The sequence below is a fragment of the Canis aureus genome, chromosome X (assembly GCF_053574225.1).
Source record: "Canis aureus isolate CA01 chromosome X, VMU_Caureus_v.1.0, whole genome shotgun sequence".
Taxonomy (NCBI): Eukaryota; Metazoa; Chordata; class Mammalia; order Carnivora; family Canidae; genus Canis; species Canis aureus.
The window spans coordinates 74,053,400-74,076,263 of record NC_135649.1 but is presented as its reverse complement, the minus strand read 5'-3'; the positions used below and the strand labels follow the sequence as shown (position 1 = coordinate 74,076,263).

At 38.1% G+C, this 22,864-nt stretch overlaps 1 protein-coding gene and 1 pseudogene across 2 annotated transcripts in view; one reads left to right on the top strand and one right to left on the bottom strand.

Annotated features, from left to right (window-relative positions):
• The window catches only part of LOC144308890 (60 kDa heat shock protein, mitochondrial-like), a 60,020-nt pseudogene extending 49,294 nt beyond the window's left edge, over positions 1-10,726 (bottom strand).
• ZC3H12B (zinc finger CCCH-type containing 12B) overlaps positions 1-22,864 on the top strand; it is a 566,523-nt gene that overhangs the window by 340,601 nt on the left and 203,058 nt on the right. The window contains exon 2 of one of the 2 annotated variants that reach the window (XM_077887583.1): positions 11,650-11,853. The exons of the other annotated variant lie outside the window; for it this stretch is intronic. The gene's annotated coding sequence lies outside the window, so the exon portion shown is untranslated. The remainder of the gene's footprint in view (positions 1-11,649; positions 11,854-22,864) is intronic. 2 annotated transcript variants of the gene reach the window in all.

Here is a 22,864-nt window from a genome sequence, read left to right as displayed (position 1 = left end):
CATCTCTCCTGCTTTATCAAATATTAGTTGACCATAAAGTTGAGGGCCCATTTCTGAATTCTCTATTCTGCTCCATTGAACTATGTGTCTGTTTTTGGGCCAGGACCACATTGTCTTGATGATCACAGCTTTGTACTACAACCTGAAATCTGGCATTGTGATGCCCCCAGCTCTGGTTTTCTTTTTCAATATTCCCCTGGTTATCCAGGGTCTTCTCTGATTCCACACAAATCTTAAGATGATTTGTTCCAACTCTGTGAAGAAAGTCCATGATATCTTGATAGGTATTGCATTAACTGTGTAAATTTCCCAGGGTAGCGTAGACATTTTCACAGTATTAATTCTTCCAATCCATGAGCATGGAATATTTTTCCATCTCTTTGTGTCTTCCTCAATTTCTTTCAGAAGTGTTCTGTAGCTTTTAGGGTATAGATCCTTTACCTTTTTGGTTGGGTTTATTCACAGGTATCTTATGCTTTTGGGTGCAATTCTAAATGGAATTGATTCCTTAATTTCCTTTCTTCAATCTCACTGTTAGTGTATAGAAATGTCACTGCTTTCGGGGCATTGGTTTTGTATCCTGCCACACAACTGAATTGCTGTATAAGTTCTAGCAATCTTGAGGTGGAGTATTTTGGGTTTTCTACATACAGTATCATGTCATCTGCAAAGAGAGAGAGTTTGATTTCTTCTTTGCCAATTTGAATGACTTTTATTTTTTGTTGCCTGATTGCTGAGGCTAGGACTTCTAGTACTATGTTTTTTTTTTTATCTAGTACTATGTTGAATAGCAGTGGAGACAGTGGACATCCCTGTCATCTTCCCGATCTTAGGGGAAAGGCCTCCAGTGTTTCCCCACTGAAAATGATATTGGCTGTGTGCTTTTTATAGATGGCTCTTAAGAAGTTGAGGGATGTTCCCTTATCCCTACACTCTGAAGTGTTTTGACCAGGAATGGATGCTGTATTTTGTCAAACGCTTTCTCTGCATCTACTGAGAGGATCATATGGTTCTTGTATTTTCTCTTTTTGATATGCTCTATCACGTTGATTGCTTTACGAGTATGAAACCAGCCTTGCATCCCAGGGATAAATCCCACTTGGTCATGGTGAATAATCTTCTTAATGTACTGTTGGATCCTGTTGTCTAGTATCTTGGTGAGAATTGTTGCATCTGTGTTCATCAGGGATGTTGGTCTATAATTCTCCTTTTTGGTGGGGTCTTTGTCTTGTTTTGTAATTAAGGTGATGCTGGCCTCATAGAACAAGTTTGGAAGTATTATGTCCCTATCTCTGTTTCATAACAGCTTTAGTAGAATAGACATTGTTTCTTCTTTAAACGTTAGATAGAATTACCCTGGGAAGCCATCTGGCCCTGGACTTTGTGTCTTGGGAGGTTTTTGATAACTGCTCCAATATCCTCCCTTGTTATTGGCTGGTTCAGCTGTTGTATTTCTTCCTGTTCCAGTTTGGTAGTTTGTGGCTTTCCAAAAATGCATCAATTTCTTCTAGATTGCCTAATTTGTTGGCATATAGCTGTTCATGATATGTTTTTAAACTCGTTTTTATTTCCTTGGTATTGGTTTGATCTCTCCTTTTTCGTTGGTGATTTTATTAATTAGAGTCTTTTCTCTTTTGTTTTTAATAAGGCTGGCTAATGGTTTATCTATTTTCTTAATTCTTCTAAGAAGCAACTCCTGGTTTTGTTGATTGTTCTGCAGTTCTTCAGTCTCTATTTCATTGTGTTCTGCTCGAATCTTTATTAACTTTCTTCTGCTGCTGGGAGTAGGTTTTATTTGCTGTTTTTTCTGCATCTCCTTTAGGTGCAAGGTTAGCTGTTGTATTTGTATTCTTTCCAGTTTTTGGATGGATGCTTGTATTGAGATTTATTTCCCTCTCAGGACTGCTTTTGTGTATCCCAAAGATTTGAACGGTTATATGATCATTCTCATTAGTTTCTATGAATCTATTAAATTCTTCTATACTTTTCTGGTTGACCCTTTCATCTTTTAACAGGATGATCTTTAACCTCCACGTGTTTGAATTTCTCCAAATTTCTTCCTGTGATTGAGTTCAAGTTTCAAAGCATTATGGTCTCAAAATATGCAGGGGACAATCCCAATATTTTGGCATTGGTTAAGACCTGATTTGTGATCAAGTATGTCGTCTATTCTGGAGAAAGTTCCATGTGCACTTGAGAAGAATGTGTATTCAGATGCGTTTGGATGTAAAGTTCTGTAAATATCTGTGAAATCCATGTGGTCCAGTGTATCATTTAAAGCTCGTTTCTTCGATCTAAGGGTGGTGGAAGGGGAGGTGGGCGGGGGGTGGGGGTGGCTGGGTGACGGGCACTGAGGGGGGCACTTGATGGGATGAGCACTCGGTGTTACTCTATATGTTGGCAAATTTAACACCAATAAAATAATAAATTAAAAAAATAAAGCTCGTTTATTTGGAGATGTTGTGATTAGAAGATCTGACATTTGCAGAAAGTACCATGTTGAAATCTCCCACATTTAGTGTATTATTATCTAAGTATGTCTTTACTTTGGTTATTAATTCATGATATACTTTGCAGCTCCCACATTAGGAGCATAAATATTCATGATTGTTATGTCTTCTTGTTGTATAGACCCTTTCAGAATGATACAGTGTCTCTCTTCATCCCTTACTACAGTCTTTGGGATATACTTTGATTTATCTGATATGAGGTTTGGTACCCCTACTTTCTTTTGAGGACCATTTGAATGGTAAATGGTTCTCCAACCTTTCATTTTCAGGCTGAAAGTATCCTTAGGTCTAAAATAAGTGTCTTGTAGACAGCAAATAGATGGGTCTTGCTTTTTTATCTAGTCTGAAACCATGAGCCTTTTAATGGGATCATTCAGCCCATTCATGTTCAGAATAACTATTAAAGATATGAATTTAGTGTCATCATAATACCTAGTCAGTCCCTGTTTTCTGGCTTATTTCTTTGGGCTTCCTCTTTCTTTTCCAGAGTCCCCATTACTATTTCTTGCACAGCTGGTTTTGTGGCCACATATTCTTTCAGTTTCTGCCTATCTTGGAAGCTCTTTATCTCTCCTTCTATTCTGAATGAGAGTTTCTGGATAAAGTATTCTTGGCTGCATGTTCTTCTCATTTAGGACCCCGAATATATCCTGCCAGCCCTTTCTGGCCTTCCAGGTTCTGTGGAGAGGTCTTCAGTTAATCTAATATTTCTCTATATATACGATAGGGATCTCTTTGCTCTTGCTGCTTTAAGGATCTTCTCTTTATCTTTGGAATTTGCAAGTTTCACTATTTAATGTCGAAGTATTGAATGGTTTTTATTGATTTTATGGGGTATCTCTCTATCTCCTGGATCTGAATGCCTGTTTCCCTCCACAAGTTAGGGAAGTTCTCAGCTATAATTTGTTCAAATATTCTTTCTAGTCCTCTGTCCTTCTCGGTGCCCTCTGGAACCCCAATTAAATGTAGATTTTTCCTTCTGAGACTGTCATTTATTTCCCTTAACCTTTTCTCATGGTCTTTTAATTGTTTTTCTCTTTTTTCCTCAGCTTTCTTCCTTGCCATCAACTTGTCTCCTATGTCACTCACTCTTTCTTCTACCTCTTTAACCCTCATCTTTAGGGCCTCCAGTTTGGATTGCATTTCCTTTAATTGATTTTTTATTTCGGCATAATTAGATCTAAATTCTGCAGTCATGAAGTCTCTTCAATCTTTTATGCTTTTTTTTCCAGAGCCATCAGTAACTTTATAATTGTGCTTCTGAATTGGTTTTCTGACATCAAATTGTAAGCAAAATTCTCTAACTCTGTGGCAGATAGTACTGTTTCTGATTCTTTCTTTTGTGGTGAGTTCTTCTTTCTAGTCATTTTGCTCAGTGCAGAGAGGCTAAAATGGTGTTGTACTTGATAGAAGAACAAACTCGTCTCTGTAGCATTCCTACTGTTCTCTCTTTAAATCTCAGGCCAAATTCGTAGGTTTTCAGGATGATTTGAAAATTATCTAGGTAAGTTGGTGGGGACAGGTGACATGGGGACCCTACTCCTCTGCCTCTTCCCCCACCCCTCTAAAACAGTTATTATAACATTAGTTGGGTCAATGATTCCTTTTTCCACCATATTCGCAAAATCTGTAAGCATAGTATCACACCTATGTTCTGAGGAACTTTGCATAATTTTCTCAGTTATTAGTAATCTGTCAATACCTGCATTCTTAACAATGGTCATTGCAGGAATTCTGAGTGTTCTTTTAATAATTTCTGTATCAATTCTTCTTATCTTCAGGAGCTCGATATATTTTTTAGAAGATTTTCTTTATTTATTTGAGAGATAGTGAGCACAGAGAAGCAGGGGATGGACAGAGGGAGAGAGAGAACCAGATTCCCCATTGATAAGGGAGCCTGACATGATGCAGGGCTTGATCCCAGGATCCTGAGATCATAGTCTGAGCTAAAGGCAGTTGCTTAACAGACTGAGCCACCCAGGTGCCCCAGGAACTGGAATTATTGAATCCAAAGCTGAAATTCACCAAAGCATAGTATAACCGTTCCCAGAACAATGCCTTCAACAGCAGCTCATGTAGCATTGAAGGCATCTGTTACTCTTTCTTTTCATTCACTTCAATGTCAGTTGTGCCACCATCTTTCAGCACAGCTACTCTATATAAAAGTTGGGCCAGACATTTATCAGTTTTTCCTTTTCACGTTCACAAATTGTGATATGTAATTGCTTGATGATTTCTTGAAATAATTTTCCAATTTGAGCCTTGGTCACATTTTTCTATCACAATCATGGCATCATCTTTGGTCACAATGACTTCTCCAACTTTTGCTAAGTCATGAGGCTGAATATATTCAAGATTTAGTGTCAGTCCTTCTTCTCAAAACACTGCACCACCAGTAACAATAGCCATTTCTTTAATGTGGTTCAACTGCTACAACCTGAAGACCAACTATTAGCCTGTTCAAAATGAGTGTACTCAAAGCTTCTCCATCAACATCTAGCAATTATGACCAAGGGCTTATGGGAAGAATCAGCAATTTCAAGAGCAGGTACAGTGGCCTGGACTCTGGAAAATTTCTTTTCACTTCAATATAATATATATTAATGGAATTCACATTTCTGACCTTTTCAAGTATTAATAAAAGTATGGAAATCTAGTCTCAATCAAACTTCATATCTGAATAATTTCTAATTTTCCATTTTGTGTTTTTCCATTCTTTACTGTGATGACTCTCTTCTCTTTTCTCATTGCAACAGAAATGATGTTGCACATTTTTTTGTCTCCATTTGCAGAAATTGTAGAAGTCTGAGCAATTTCTTCAGGGGTTGTCACAGGTTTAGACGGCTTCTTAAGTTCAGGAATTACAGAGTCAACAGCTAACATCACAACTCTCCTGATTTCCACAGACTTAGCACCTCTGTTAATCTTCTCTAAGCCTTTCTTGGCAATAGAGTGTGCCAGGACAGTAGCAGTAGTTGTGCCATCCCCAGCCTCTTCGTTGTGTTACTGACATCTTTAACAAGTTCAGAGCTGAAATTTTTATATTATCTTTTTTTTAATTTATTTATTTTTATTTTTTTTATTGGTGTTCAATTTACTAACATACAGAATAACCCCCAGTGCCCGTCACCCATTCACTCCCACCCCCCCGCCCTTCTCCCCTTCCACCACCCCTAGGTCGTTTCCCAGAGTTAGCAGTCTTTACGTTGTCTCCCTTTCTGATATTTCCCACACATTTCTTCTCCCTTCCCTTATATTCCCTTTCACTATTATTTATATTCCCCAAATGAATGAGAACATATAATGTTTGTCCTTCACCGACTGACTTATTATCTTTTAAGCCAATGGACTTTGGAACAATCACACCACCTTTTGTTACTTTGAGTCTTCTCCAACTCTGTTCAATAAGCACTGTTCTTCCATTTGCCCCACAGTAACAGTTACAGCATTGGCTGAAAGATCTACACATTGAAGCATTAAAGCTCAGATATCTACACCAAATTTTACTTCTTTGGAATAAGCCCAAGTGAGAAGAGGAGCCAGTGCCCTGGACACTGGACTAATTTTAGGAAGGACTTCAGGATATTAAAGCATTTCTGTGGGGCAATAGAAGGGCATGCCATTGTCAGGAAGGTTGAGAGTGTTGAGTGAAGGACAAAGTTCCTCCTCTTGTGACTTTTAACTGATTTTTTCACTTATCCATTAACATTATTCAGATGGATTATTCATATAGTAGTCAAATTTTCCAAGATTTTATTTATTTATTTATTTATTTATTTATTTATTTATTTATTTATTTGTATTTTTTATAAATTTATTTTTATTGATGTTCAATTTGCCAACATATAGAATAACACCCAGTGCTCATCCCATCAACTGTCCCCCTCAGTGCCCATCAACCAGTCACCCCCAACCGCTGCCCACCTCCCTTTCTACCACCCCTAATTCGTTTCCCAGAGTTAGGAGTCTCTCATGTTCTGTCTCCTTTTCTGATATTTCCCACTCATTTTTCTCCTTCCCCTTTATTCCCTTTCACTATTTTTTATATTCCCAAATGAATGAGACCATATAATGTTTGTCCTTCTCCAACTGACTTATTTCACTCAGCATAATACCCTCCAGTTCCATCCATATCGAAGCAAATGGTGGGTATTTGTCGTTTCCAATAGCTGAGTAATATTCCATTCTACACATATACTGCATCTTCTTTATCCATCTTTTGATGGACACCGAGGCTCCTTCCACAGTTTGGCTATTGTGGACATTGTTGCTATAAACATTGGGGTGCAGGTGTATGGGCGTTTCACTGCATCTGTATCTTTGGGGTAAATCCCCAGCAGTGCAATTGCTGGGTCATAGGGCATATCTATTTTTAACTCTTTGAGGGAGGAACCTCCACACAGTTTTCCAGAGTGGCTGTCCCAGATCACATTCCCACCAACAGTGCAAGAGGGTTCCCTTTTCTCCACATCCTCTCCAACATTTGTTGTTTCCTGCCTTGTTAATTTTCCCCATTCTCACTGGTATGAGGTGATATCTCATTGTAGTTTGGATTTGTATTTCCCTGATGGCAAGTGATGCAGAGCATTTTCTCATGTGCCTGTTGGCCATGTCTATGTCTTCCTCTCTGAGGTTTCTGTTTGTCTTTTGCCCATTTCATGATTGGATTGTTTGTTTCTTTGGTGTTGAGTTTAAGAAATTCTTTATAGATCTTGGATAGTAGCCCTTTATCTGATAGGTCATTTGCAAATATCTTCTCCGATTCTGTAGGTTGTCTTTCAGTTTTGCTGACTGTTTCTTTTGCTGTGCAAAAGCTTCTTATCTTGATGAAGTCCCAATAATTCATTTTTTCTTTTGTTTCTCTTGCCTTCATTGATGTATCTTGCAAGAAGTTACTGTGGCCAAGTTCAAAAAGGGTGTTGCCTGTGTTCTCCTCTAGGATTTTGATGGAATCTTGTCTCACATTTACATCTCTCATCCATTTTGAGTTTATCTTTGTGTATGGTGCAAGAGAATGGCCTAGTTTCATTCTTCTGCATCTGGCTGTCCAATTTTCTCAGCACCATTTATTGAAGAGACTTTTTTCCAGGGGATAGTGTATTCTCCTTTGTCGAATATTAGTCGACCATAACGTTGAGGTTCCACTTCTGGTTTCTCTATTCTGTTCCATTAATATATGTCTGTTTTTGTGCCAGTACCTCACTGTATTTATGACCACAGCTTTGTAGTACAACCTGAAATCTGGCATTGTGATGCCCCCAGCTATGGTTTTCTTTTTTTTAATATTCCCCTGGCTCTTAGGGGTCTTTTGTGATTCCACAAAAATCTGAATATGATTTGTTCCAACTCTCTGGGAGGAGGAGGGGCAAGATGGCGGAAGAGTAGGGTCCCAAGTCACCTGTCCCCACCAAATTACCTAGATAACCTTCAAATAATCCTGAAAATCTACGAATTCGGCCTGAGATTTAAAGAGAGAACAGCTGGAATGCTACAGTGAGAAGAGTTCAGCTTCTATCAAGGTAGAGAGACGGGGAAAAAAGAAATAAAGAAATAAAAGACATCCAAGGGGGAGGCGCCCCGGGAGGAGCCAGGCTAAGGCCGGGGCGAGTGCCCCCAGGACAGGAAAGCACCGTCCCAGAGAAGCAGGAGCTTCACCAATCTTCCTGGGCAGAAAGGCACTCGCAGGGAGTTAGAGCAGGACCCCAGGACGGCAGGGATGCCCTCAGGTTCCCTGGGACACTAACAGAGCACCTGTGCCCCGGGGAGAGTGTGCCGAGCTCCCTAAAGCGCTGCAGCGCACACACGGGTTGACCCGAAGCAGCTCGGAGTGGCTTGGGCAGCGGCCCCTCGCGGAGGGGGCTGCCCGGCGGAGAGCACGAATCCAACAGCACAGGCCCAGGAGCACAGGGCGCTGGGGACACAGCCCAGGATCCGGCCTGCCCCTGGGACAGGCAGAGGCGAGGAGGGCACAGGACAGCAAGGTGGCTCCGGCCCTGAGCTGAGCAGATCAGCGCTCCGCCGCCGGACCATCCAGGCCCCTGCAGACCGAGAGCTCCGTAGTTACTGTGGGAGCTGAATCCAGGGCTCCAGAGATGGCCGCTGCCAGTGTGGTTGTTCCTCCTGGGGACTCACAGGGTAAACAACCCCCACTGAGCCTCACAATGGCCTCACAGGATAAACAGCTTAAGTATCTTTCGCTGAGCAGCTCCCCCAAGTGCTAACACCTGAAAATCAGCAGAGCAGGCCCCTCCCCCAGAAGACCAGGTAGACTGACAGTGGAAAAACAAATTATTGACCAAGCAGCACTGGAAAGTTCCAGGGGAAGTCAAGGGACTTACAGTATACAGAATTAGAGGATACTCCCGCTTGTTTTTTATGTTTTTTTTCTTTGTTTTTTTTTTTTCTTTTTGATTTCTGTTTGCTTCCCCCACCTTTTTTCTTTTTTCCTCCTTTTCTTCTCTTTTTTTTCCATTTTTTTCTTCCTTTTTTTCTTTTTTCTTTCCTTCTTTCTCTTCTTTCTTTTTCTCTTTTTCCCAATACAACGTGTTTTTGGCCACTCTGCACTGAGCAAAATGACTAGAAGGAAAACCTCACCTCAAAAGAAAGAATCAGAAACAGTCCTCTCTCCCACAGAGTTACAAAATTTGGAGTACAATTGAATGTCAGAAAGACAATTCAGAATCACTATTATAAAGCTACTGGTGGCTCTAGAAAAAAAGCATAAAGGACTCAAGAGACTTCCTGACTGCAGAATTTAGATCCAATCAGGCAGAAATTAAAAATCAATTGAATGAGATGCAATCCAAACTAGAAGTCCTAACTACGAGGGTTAACGAGGTGGAAGAACGAGTGAGTGACATAGAAGACAAGTTGATGGCAAAGAGGGAAACTGAGGGAAAAAAGGACAAAAAATTGAAAGATCATGAGGATAGATTAAGGGAAATAAGTGTTCCAACTCTCTGAAGAAAGTCCATGGTTTTTGGATAGGCATTGCATTAAATGTGTAAATTGCCCTGGGTAACATTGACATTTTCACAACATTAATTCTGCCAATCCATGAGCATGGAATATTTTTCCATCTCATTGTGTCTTCCTCAATTTCTTTCAGAAGTGTTCTGTAGTTTTTAGGGTATAGATCCTTTTCCTCCTTGGTTTGCTTTATTCCTAAGTATCTTAGGCTTTAAGGGGCAACTGTAAATGGGTTTGACTCCTTCATTTCTCTTTCTTCAGTCTCATTGTTAGTGTATAGAAATGCCACTGACTTCTGGGCATTGATTTTGTATCCTGCCACACTGCTGAATTGCTGTATGAGTTCTAGGAATCTTGGGCTGGAGTCTTTTGGGTTTTCTACATAGAGTATTATGTCATCTGCAAAGAGGGAGAGTTTGACTTCTTCTTTGCCAATTTGAGTGCCTTTTATTTCTTTTTGTTGTCTTATTGCTGAGGCTAGGACTTCTAGTACTATGTTGAATAGCAGTGGTGAGAGGGGACATCCCTGTCTTGTTCCTGATCTTAGGGGAAAGGCTCCCAGTGTTTCCCCATTGAGAATGATATTTGCTGTGGGCTTTTCATAGATGGCTTTTAAGATGTTGAGGAATGTCCCCTCTATCCCTACACTCTCAAGAGTTTTGATCAGGAATGGAATGCTGTATTTTGTCAAAGGCTTTCTCTGCATCTATGGAGAGGATCATATGGTTCTTGTTTTTTCTCTTTCTGATATGATGAATCACATTGATTGTTTTATGAGTGTTGAACCAGCCTTGCATCCCAGGGATAAATCCTACTTGGTCATGGTGAATAATCTTCTTAATGTATTGTTAGATCCTATTGGCTAGTGTCTTTAGTAGAATAGGTATGGTTTCTTCTTTAAATGTTTGATCGAATTCCCCAGGGAAGCCATCTGGCCCTGGATCCAAGACATATTTAATTTCAAGAATTATCTCCCATTATCTTTCCAAGCCATCACTGTGCTCCATAAGTTCCAGTATTTCCAAAGTCCAAGTTATATCTTTTGGATTGCATCTGGCACCAAGAAGCAACAGAAAAACCTTATTTGTCAAAAAGTATGGTCAGATATAAAGTTTTGAAAGTGTCATCACCACACTACTAAAAGTAATATTTAGGGAATGAAAAAATACTTAAAAATATTAAATTCTTAGTAAGTGGAGATAATGATAAGGACCTCCATAAACCTTTTTTAGGACTTACTGGAACATGGTTTTAATGCACAAACTTCTAGTTAGGAAACTATTTAAGAAACTTAAAATTATAAAATAATTACTTATTAGTGTAATAATTTAGTGTTTTAAATTTTTCAAAAATATTCATTCATTTATTTTGAAGTGAGGTAGAAGAGAATTAGTAAGAAGGTTCAGGGCTAGTTTTAGTCACATATTTTTCTTGTTTTTGTCAACTTTGTAAACTGTAGGTGTGACTTTTTAGTTAATATGACTGCAAGTGAACTAAAAGAAAATTCTCTCTAAGGTAGAAATATAGATTACAGATCTTTAGAATATTAATGCTTCTTCTAAATTGTGGTCCTTTTGCATTTATGATCTTACTGCACTTTCCATAGATAAACAAGAGAGAATAGTAAAACTTAATCAGCAAATTATATGTAGGATCTATCTGAAAACATTCTGCTACTTAATGAGAAGTCTAGATAAAGTAGTTCTCTTTAAATACACTGTTCATGGAAGACCTGAGTGGCTCAGTGGTTGAGCATCTGCCTTTAGCTCAGCGAGTAATCCTGGGTTTCTGGGATCTCTGCCTATGTCTCTGCCTCTCTCTTGTGTCTCTCATGAATAAATAAATAAAATCTTTTAAAAAATTCACTGCTCATATATGTTTTTTAAGTGTGTGTGTATGTATGTATGTGTGTGTGTGCATGCATATTTTTTGCTACATTTCTTTTATATTGCATCTTATCCAGTCATGAGATAAGTTCTCATAGGCCTATGGAAGACTCTGAGTCGATATATTTAAAAAACTAAAAGAATGCTTCACATCAGATTAGTACAATTATTGAACTGAACAATCAACTTTTAATATCCAAATCTTTTCCTGTCCTGACTGTAGTATTGAACTTTATATGGATAAAATGTGTTTCAGAGAATGATTTATTGAATTCTCACCATAGGTTTGCCTTCTGCTTATGCAACTCTGTTGGAATCTCTCTTTCCATGGCTTTGGATTACTTTTGACAATTCTGACTCAGCAACAGAAGATAAAAGCCATGATATGATGAATAAGCCAAATAAGTAAGAAATAGAGATGTGGACTATAGACCTCCAAAGAATTGAGCTTGTCGAAGATATATGCCAGACATTGGAAATGTTAAGAGGTAGGTATTTGGTAGATATTGTTTTTGAGGGCTGTGTGTGTGTGTGTGTGTGAGAGAGAGAGAGAGAAAGAGAGAGAGAGAGAGAGAGAGGGAGAGAGAGAGAGAGAATGAGAGAGAGAAAGAGAAATAAAGAAAGAAAGAAAGAAAGAGAAAGAAAGAAAGAAGAAAGAAAGAAGAAAGAAAGAAAGAAAGAAAGAAAGAAAGAAAGAAAGAAAGAAAGAAAGAAAGAATAGTAGACTATTGTAAGAAGATTGTCATGGTCCTGGCTAACTTGTTTAAGCATCTGCCTTCGGATCAGGACATGATCCCGTGATCCTGGGAGCAAGCCTCATGTTGGGCTCCCTGCTCAATGAGGATCCTGCTTCTCCCTCTCCCTCTGCAGCAGTCCCTGTTTGTGCTTGCTATCTCTCTATGTCAAATAAATAAGATCTTTTAAAAAGTTTATCACAATATGTATAATATGAAAAGCTTAGACTACTTTTATAAGAAAATTAAGCTTACTCTCAGAAACTTGAGCTATCAAAGTGGTACTGAAAATCAGAAGAACATACCTAATGAGATTATTTTCTTAGGTTGAAAAAAATTTAGGCTTTTAAAAAGGAATAAGCCTAGGAGGAGTAAGGGAAAAAGAACGATCATTTATTGAGCTAATAATCAAGTACCAAAATATATGTTATCTGATTTAATCCTCATAATAATCTTATGATGTATGTGCTATTCTCATTTTCATTTCGCACATAGAAAATGATCTTGAATTGATTACTTGAATTTTCCAAGGCCCATGCAGCTATTAAGTTCAGGGTTGTGTTTTAGACATGGGTCTCTCTGATTTCTAAAACACTGTAGTTAGAGAAGACTACACATCTAAGAGAAACTATATATAATTTCATGGTTTTCCTATGAAGAATTAAATTTAGTTTTAATTTTCTGAGGAAAGATTTTGACATGGTATATTCAGAAAATTCTTTAGCAATCCCAATATATGCAGCTAAAGAAAAAAAGCAGTTCTAGAGAAAGAAGCAACTATTCTCAACAATGAAATAGCTGTGATTCTGACATTTTTCCTTTTTTGATGCTTCTGCATTTCTTCAGATAGTATATATATGGAAATCACTTTTTCTAGAGCAGGTAGGCAGAGTAGATAAATGCCTAGAGTAGGTAAATGTAGCAATGTACCCTTCTATTGTAAAATCTGTTTAGTTTAGCTAAAGCAGCAGCTTAAAGTTTATTCGAAATGATTGTACTCATGATACAAACCTTTGGACCCTTGATCAGACTAAGGAATTTAAACGTATTTTATTTTTATAATTTATAAATGTTTAGGTTTCCTTTGATGTACATTTTATCTTCATAAACTCCCAATACTTTACTTTTGCTTTTGTTTCCCTTGCCTCTGGCAACATGTCTAATAAGAAGTAGCTAAGCTGATGTCATAGATTCTTTTCTTTTTGTACATTTTTTTATTGGAGTTTGGTTTGCCAACATATAGTATAACACCCAGTGCTCATCCTGTCAAGTGCCCGTCACCCTGTCACCCCATCCCCCACCCACCTCCCCTTCCACTACCCCTTGTTCATTTCCCAGAGTTAGGAGTCTCTCATGTTTTGTCACCCTCTCTGATTTTTCCCACTTATTTTCTCTCCTTTCCCCTATAATGCCTTTCACTATTTTTTATATTCCCCCCATAACTAAAACCATATGAAGAGTGTCGTTTTCTGATTGACTGAGTTAACTCAGCATAATACCCTCCAGTTCCATCCACGTCGAAGCAAATAGTAGGTATTCGTCCTTCCGAATGGCTGAGTAATATTCCATTGTATATATAGACCACATCTTCTTTATCCATTCATCTTTCCATGGACACTGAAGCTCCTTCCACAGTTTGGCTATTGTGGACATTGCTGCTATAAATATTGGGGTGCAGGTGTCCCAGCATTTCACTGCATTTGTTTCTTTGGGGTAAATCCCCAGCAGTGCAATTGCTAGGTCTTAGGGCAGTTCTATTTTAAACTCTTTGAGAAACTTCCACAGTTTTCCAGAGTGGCTGTACCAGTTCACATTTCCACCAAAGGTGCAAGAGGGTTCCCCTTTCTCCACATCCTCTCCAACATTTGTTGTTTCCTGTCTTGTTAATTTTCCCCATTCTCACTGGTGTGAGTTGGTATCTCAATGTGGTTTGGATTTGTATTTCCCTGATGGCCAGTGATGCGGAGCATTTTCTCATGTGCTTGTTGGCCATGTCTATGTCTTCCTCTGTGAGATTTCTGTTCATGTCTTTTGCCCATCTCATGATTGAATTGAATTGCTTGTTTCTTTGCTGTTGAGTTTAAGAAATTCTTTATAGATCTTGGATAGTAGCCCTTTATCTGATAGGTCATTTGCAAATATCTTCTCCCATTCTGTAGGTTATCTTTTAGTTTTGTTGACTGTTTCTTTGGCTGTGCAGAAACTTTTTATCTTGATGAAGTCCCAATAATTGATTTTTGCTTTTGTTTCTCTTGTCTTCATGGATGTATCTTGCAAGACGTTACTGTGGCCAAGTTCAAAAAGGGTGTTGCCTGTGATCTTCTCTAGGATTTTGATTAACTGATATCTCACATTTAGATCTTTCATCCATTTTGAGTTTATCTTTGTGTATGGTGTAAGAGAATGGTACAGTTTCATTCTTCTGTATGTGACTGTCCAATTTTCCCAGCAGTGTTTAATGAAGAGACTGTCCTTTTTTCCAGGGGATAGTCTTTCCTGCTTTGTTGAATATTAGTTGACCATAGAGTTGAGGGCCCATTTTTGGGATCTCATCCTGTTCCATTGATCTATGTGTTTTTTTTTGTGCCAGTACCACACTGTCTTGATGACCACAGCTTTGTAGTACAACCTGAAATCTGGCATTGTGATGCCCCCAGATATGGTTTTCCTTTTTAATATTACCCTCCCTAGCTATCCAGAGTCTTCTCTGATTCCACACAAATCTTAAGGTGATTTGTTCCAACTCTTTGAAGAAAGTCCATGGTGTTTTGATAGGGATTGCATTAAATGTATAAATTGCCCTGGGTAGCATAGACACTTCACAATATAAATTCTTCCAATCCATGAACATGGATTTTTCCATCTCTTTGTGTTGTCCTCAATTTCTTTCAGAAGTGTTCTGTAGGAAATTCAGAGATTCTAAGAAAAACAGATATATTAATTTAGAAGGTCTTCCACCTGATGTTTATACTTTTAATTACAGCTTTAATATTTTTTATAATTTACTAAGTATGTGAAAATTATTGGCAACTGTGGTATAGTGACAAGATCTTTTGATTTGTAGTCAAATAACCTGAATTACAATTTTAGTTCTACCTTTTTTTAAAATTTTTTTTAATTTTTATTTATGATAGTCACAGAGAGAGAGAGAGAGGCAGAGACACAGACAGAGGGAGAAGCAGGCTCCATGCACCGGGAGCCCAATGTGGGATTTGATCCCGGGTCTCCAGGATCACGCCCTGGGCCAAAGGCAGGCGCCAAACCACTGTGCCACCCAGGGATCCCCTCTACCTCTTATTTACAATATAAATTTGTGTAATTCACTTCATGTCTCTGAGCTTAAGTTCTTTTATTTATTAATTTTTTTCTAATTTTAATTTCAGTATGGTTAACAGACAGTGTTATGTTAGTTTCAGGTGTACAATGTAATGAATCATCAATCCTGCACATCACTCAGTGCTCATGATAAGTGTACACTTTAATCTCCATCACCCATTTCTCCCATCCCCACCATTCATCTCTCCTCTGGCAACCATTAGTTTGTTCTCTATATGTAAGAAGTCTGTCTATTTCTCTCTCTCTCTCTCTCTCCCTTTTAAACTTTGGTCATTTGTTTTCCTTATAAAATTCCACATAAGAGTGAAATTGTATGGTATTTTTCTTTGATTGACTTATTTCACATAGTATTATACCCTCTAGCTCCATCCATATTATTGAAAATCACAAGATTTCATTCTTTTTATGGCTGGGTAATATTTCATTGTATATATACCACATATTCTTTGGCCATTCATCTATCTGAACTTCAGTTTTCTCATTTATAATATGGGATAAATAATCCATATCTCATAGAATTGTTGTGTGAATAACGAGGTAATAAATGTGAATGTACTTGGTAGACAATAAAATTTCATAATATGAGGGGAAAGTGTATCAAATGAGCACTAAGGGAACCAAGAGGTGTTTCTTTCAAAAAAAGATTAATAAAACTGACAAACACCTCACCAGACTTATCAAAAATATGAGAAAGGACCTACATAAATAAAATCACAAATGATAGAGGAGAGATCACAATTGATGCCACAGAAATACAATTACATTAGAATGTTATGAAAAATTATATGTCAACAGTTTAGGCAATCTGGAGGAAATGGATAAATTCATAGATATATATAAGCCATGAAATTGAAACAGGTAGAAATAGAAAGTTGAACATATCAATCACCAGTAAAGAAATAGTATCAGTAATCAACAAACTCCTGACAAAGCAGTCCAGGGCAGGATGGATTCACAGGCAAATTATACCAAATATTAAAAAAAAATATATCTTTTCTTCTCAAACTCTTCACAAAAAAATAGAAATGGAAGGAAAACTTCCAAAATCATTTTATCAGAAGACCTTTACCATGATTCCAAAACCAGACAAAGATTCTAATAAAAAAGAGAACTACAGGTCATTATTCCCAATGAACATGGAAGCAAAAATTCTCAACAAAATACTGGCAAATTTAATTTAACAATACAGTAAAAGAATCATTTACCATGATAAGTTGGGATTTATTCCTGAGCTGCAAGTGTGGTTTAATATTTACAAATCAATCTACATGATAAACTATTTAATAAATGAATTGATAAGAATTATATTATCCTCTCAGTGGATGCAGAAAAAGTATTTGAGGAACTACAACATCCATAATAGATAAAAAAAAAACCACCCTCAACGTGGTAGAGATAACGGGAACATACCTTAACATCATAAAGGCTATATACAAAAAGACTCACAGCTAATATCCTCAATAGGGAAATCCTGAGATAAAAAATAAAATAAACCCTGCAAATCAAAGGAAACAATCAACATAACTAAAGATAATCTTAAGAATGGAAGATATTTTCAAATGACATATCTGATGTTCGTATTCAAAAATGTATAAAGAACTTGTCAATATCCACCTCCCCCAAAAAATATCCAGTCAAAAAATGGGCAGAAGACATGAATATACACTTTTTTCCCAAAGAAAATATCCAGATGGCTAAAAGACACTTGAAAAGATGCTCACCATATCTCATTATCAGGGAAATACAATCAAAATTAAAATGAGGTACCACCTCATACCTGTCAGAATGGATAAAATTAACACAAGAAACAGCAGGTGTTGATGAAGATGTGGAGAAAGGAGAATCCTCTTGCATTGTGTGTGGGATCGAAAACTGGTATAGCCACTCTAGAAAACAGTATGTATGTTCCTCAAAAAGTTAAAACTTGAACTACCTTATGACTCAGAAATTGCACTACTAGTACTTACCTAAAGGATAAAAGAAGACAAATTCAAAAGGGTACATGCACTGCAATGTTTATAGCAGCATTATCAACAATAGCCAAACTATGAAGATAGCCCAAATATTCATTGACTGATGAATCTATAAAGAAGATGCAACACACACACACACACACACACTGGAATATGACTCAGCCATCAAAATAATGAAATTTTGGCCTTTGCAAGGAAAATAAGTCATACAAAGACAGATACCATATAGTTTCAGTTACGTATAGAATTTGAGAAACAAGACAGATGAACATATGCAAAAAAATGAATCAAACCATAAAGCAGATTCTTAACTATAAGGAACACACTGAGGGTTGCTGAAGGGGAGGTGGGCAGCAGTACAAGTTAAATGGGTATTGGAGATTAAGGAGGACACTTTTTTTGTGATGGGCACTGGGTGTTGTATGTAAGTTATGAATCACTAAATAGTTATGTTTATAACTATTATAAATAGTATGTTAACTAAATGGAATATAAATAAAAACTTGGAAGAAGAATAAAAACACCCTCAAATTTTATAATAAATTAAGAGTTTCAGAATAACTTTTCTCAAAAGATTGAGACTCAACAATTTCCACAGTCACATCATTTGTACATGATAGAACCAGAAATCCAGCTTTGGACTGTGTGTCTCTAACCCCAATATTCTGTCCACAACACCAAACTGCCTACATGGTTTTATCCAGCCTTACAATAAGTGGAATTTATATATGAAATGAATTTAATGTAAATGATTACTGAGAAAGGAAGATGGTGGCAGATTAGGAGTACCCTAGGCTTGCCTGTCTCAACACAACTAGGTAAATATGAAATCATCATAACTCCCCAAAATATATGTGAAGACTGAGAATAAACTCCATAGCCAAAAGGAGAGAAGAAGCTACATCAAAGACTGTAGGAAGTGTAGAGATAGGGTTTAGGGGAGAAATAGATTACAGGTTCTCTGGAGGGAAGGGTCTCAGAGAAGTGCAAGAGAGTGAGGAGCACACAACAGAATGCATAAGGAGAATGTTTCTCCAAAGTCATTGGACTGGAAAAGGAGAGGGGTTGAATTTTCATATGTTCTTACAAGCAGCAGGAGTTAAAGCATAGAGTTTTAAAGATCAGTGGTTGGGATAAGGTACAACCACCTGGTTGTTTAGAGGCCAGAGGGTACTCTACTGTTCCTAGAGAGAAGGCAAGCAAACAACCCAGGAGTAGACAGCATAGAAAGAGTGATCTGAGCAATGTCTGGGGGCACACAGTGGAGATATTATTCACTCTTCTTGTAGCACATTTCTGAGAGGTAGTGTTCATGAAGATGCCTCTCTGGGAACAAAGGAGCTGACCTGTGCCATTTCCCTCCACTGCACCTTAGCATGACACAGAGTCAACTGTGGGAAGCATCGCAGCACCAACACTGGCTGCTTAACTTGCATACACCAGGCCTGGCATCCCTGCACTCTCTTGGGAATGCCCCTCAGTCTAGCTTGCCTCAGCCCCAGTGTAGCAGGCCCCTCATCCTGAAGACCAGCACAACCCCTGCCCACACCATGTCTCCTTTCTTTTTCTTTTTTTTTATAAATTTTTATTTATTTATGATAGTCACACACACACACAGAGAGAGAGAGAGAGAGAGGCAGAGACACAGGCAGAGGGAGAAGCAGGCTCCATGCACCGGGAGCCCGATGTGGGATTCGATCCCGGGTCTCCAGGATCGCGCCCTGGGCCAAAAGCAGGCACCAAACTGCTGCGCCACCCAGGGATCCCCCATGTCTCCTTTCAAGAGAGTTCTGCAGGGCCTCAGTTCTGGTGCAGATGGTATCACATCCCATTTTAAAGTAGACTGTCACACACCTAGTTAAAACTAGCCACATTCAGGTCAGAGACCAAACACGGCTCATAGCAGTGAAGGAGATCCACCACAGATGACGGGCCCAAAGGGATAGAGCAGCTAAAACACAACAGAAGAGCACATAAGCACACAGAAGAGACACCCACTGAAGCATCCAGCACAGGGCACTACATGACCTCTTCTTCGTAAGGTCATTACTTGTAGAAGCAAGAGACATAACTGACTTTTCTAACACAGAGAAGATGGCAGAGACAAGACAAAGTGACAGAGGAATTCACCCCAAATAAAACAATAAGATAAGGCCATGGCCAGAGATCTAAGCGAAACAGATTTAAGTAAAATGCCTGTTGGAAAATTTAGAGGTGGGCGGGGGGTTGGGGTGACTGGGTGACGGGCACTGAGGGGGGCACTTGGCAGGATGAGCACTGGGTGTTATGCTATATGTTGGCAAATTGAACTCCAACAAATATATATCAAAAATAAATGAATATACTAGATAGAAAAGGTAAAAAAAGAAAAAAGAAAATTTAGAGCAATCATCATAGGAATACTCATTACTGAGCTGGAGAAAAAGAATAGAAGAAATTAGTGAGACACTTACCACAGAGATAGAAGAATTAAAAAAAAATAACCGAAAAGGAAGAATGGAGACTGGAAACATCTTTGAGGCAGTGAATGGCAGCCTGGAAGAAACACAGGAATGAACTAATGACATAGAAGACAAAGTATAGGAAAGTATTATTAAGATGAACAAAAGTATTGAAGAGTTATGGAATGCAAGAATAGGTTTAGACAAATCTGTGACTCCATAAAATGTAATAATATTCATATTATAGGAGTCACAGAGTACAAAGAAGAGAGAAATGAAGGCAGAAAATGTGTCTGAAAAAAGACTAGATGAGGGGCCTCTGGGTGTCTCAGTCAGTTAAGTGTCCAATTCTTGGTTTTGGCTCAGATCATGCTCCTCCTACAGTTGTGATATCAAGCCCCACATCAGGCTCTATATCAAGCATGAAGTCTGTTTCAGTCTCTTTCTCTCCCTCCCCGCCACTCTTCTCTCCACTTGCTTGTGCACTCTCTCTCTAAAGTAAATAAAATCTTTAAAAAAATAATTTTAAAAAGACTAGCTGAAAACTTTCCTGATCTGGGGAAGGAAACAGATACACAGATCCAGGAGGCTCAGAGAACTCCCACCCAAATCAATAAAAGCAGGCCAATATCAAGACATATTGTAATTGAATTTGCAAAACATACTGATAAGGAAAGAATCTTAAATGTAGCAACATAAAGGAAGGCCGTAACTCACAAGGGAAAACCCACAACACTATCTGTAGATTTCTCAACAGAATCTTAGCAAACCAGAAGGGAATGACATGATATATTGAAAGTACATACTGGAGGGGCACCTGGATGGCTCAGTTGGTGAAGCACATGAATCTTGATCCTGTGGTCATGAGTTTGAGCCCCACATGGAGTGCAGAGATTACTTAAATACATACATACATACATAAATAAATAAATAAATAAATAAATAAATAAATAAATAAATCTAAAAAAAGAAACTAAAGAATGGGAAAAAAATCTGCAGCCAAGAATAATCTATCCGAAAGGCTTTAATTATCCTGAACAATAATTCAGGAAATGGGAGAGATAAAGAGCATTCCACACAAACAAAAATTAAAGTTAGTGACCACTAAACAAGCCCTGCAAGAAATATTAAAGGTGATATTTTTTAGTGCAAAGGAGAGCAAAAGTGATAAACACAAGAAATGTCAGTGACGATCATCAGAAACAACAAAAATAGTAATAAAATTGTATTAAGTACATTTCTATCAATAATTAATTTGAATGTAAATTGATCAAGCACTACAATCAAAAGACATAGTATGTCAGAATGGATTTTTTTTCATAAAACAAGACCTATATATTCTGCCTACAAGAGAATCATTTTGGACCTAAAGACACCTGCAGATAGAAAGTGAGAGGATAGAGAAACATTTATCATGCAAATGGATGTCAAAAGAAAACTGGAGTGGCAATATATGTATCAGACAAACTAGACTTTAAAACAAAAATGTAGTAAGGGACAAAGAAAGGCACTATATAATCACAAAGGTGACAATCCAATAACAGATCTAACAATTTTGAATATTTATGTAATCAAAATGGGAGCACCAATATTTTTAAAAATAATGAAAAACACAATAATCAATAATAATAGAATAATAGAATAATAATAGAGGACTTTATTATCGCACTTACATCAATGGACAGATCATCTAAATGAAAAGGCAACAAGAAAACAATGGCTTTAAATGACACACTGAGCCAGATGGAGTTAACAGATGTATTCAGTACATTCCATCCTAAAATAGCAGAATACATATTCTTTTCAAGTGCACTTGGGACATTCTCCAGAATAGAACACATGTTAGGTAAGCAAAGAGGCTGCAACAAATAAAAAAATATCGAAGTCATGCCATGCAACTTTTCTTTTTTTTTCTTTTTTCTCTTTATTTTTTATTGGTGTTCAATTTGCCAACATATAGAATAACACCCAGTGCTCATCCCGTCAAGTGCCCCACTCAGTGCCGGTCACCCAGACACCCCCAACCCCCGCCCACCTCTCCTTCCACCAACCCTAGTTCGTTTCCCAGAGTTAGGAGTCTTTCATGTTCTGTCTCCCTTTCTGAATATTTTTTATATTCCCCAAATGAATGAGACCATATAATGTTTGTCCTTCTCCGATTGACTTATTTCACTCAACATAATACCCTCCAGTTCCATCCACGTTGAAGCAAATGGTGGGTATTTGTCGTTTCTAATGGCTGAGTAATATTCCATTGTATACATATACCACATCTTCTTTATCCATTCATCTTTTGATGGACACCGAGGCTCCTTCCACAGTTTGGCTATTGTGGACATTGCTGCTAGAAACATCGGGGTGCAGGTGTCCCAGCATGTCATTGCATCTGCATCTTTGGGGTAAATCCCCAACAATGCAATTGCTGGGTCATAGGGCAGGTCTATTTTTAACTCTTTGAGGAACCTCCACACAGTTTTCCAGAGTGGCTATACCAGTTCACATTCCCACCAACAGTGCAGGAGGGTTCCCCTTTCTCCACATCCTCTCCAACATTTGTTGTTTCCTGCCTTGTTAATTTTCCCCATTCTCACTGGTGGGGGTGATATCTCATTGTGGTTTTGATTTGTATTTCCCTGATGGCAAGTGATGCAGAGCATTTTCTCATGTGCCTGTTGGCCGTGTCTATGTCTTCCTCTGTGAGATTTCTGTTCATGACTTTTGCCCATTTCATGATTGGATTGTTTGTTTCTTTGGTGTTGAGTTTAAGAAGTTCTTTATAGATCTCGGATACTAGCCCTTTATCTGATAGGTCATTTGCAAATATCTTCTCCCATTCTGTAGGTTGTCTTTGAGTTTTGTTGACTGTTTCTTTTGCTGTCCAAAAGCTTCTTATCTCGATGAAGTCCCAATAGTTCATTTTTGCTTTTGTTTCTCTTGCCTTCGTGGATGTATCTTGCAAGAAGTTACTGTGGCCAAGTTCAAAAACGGTGTTGCCTGTGATCCCCTCTAGGATTT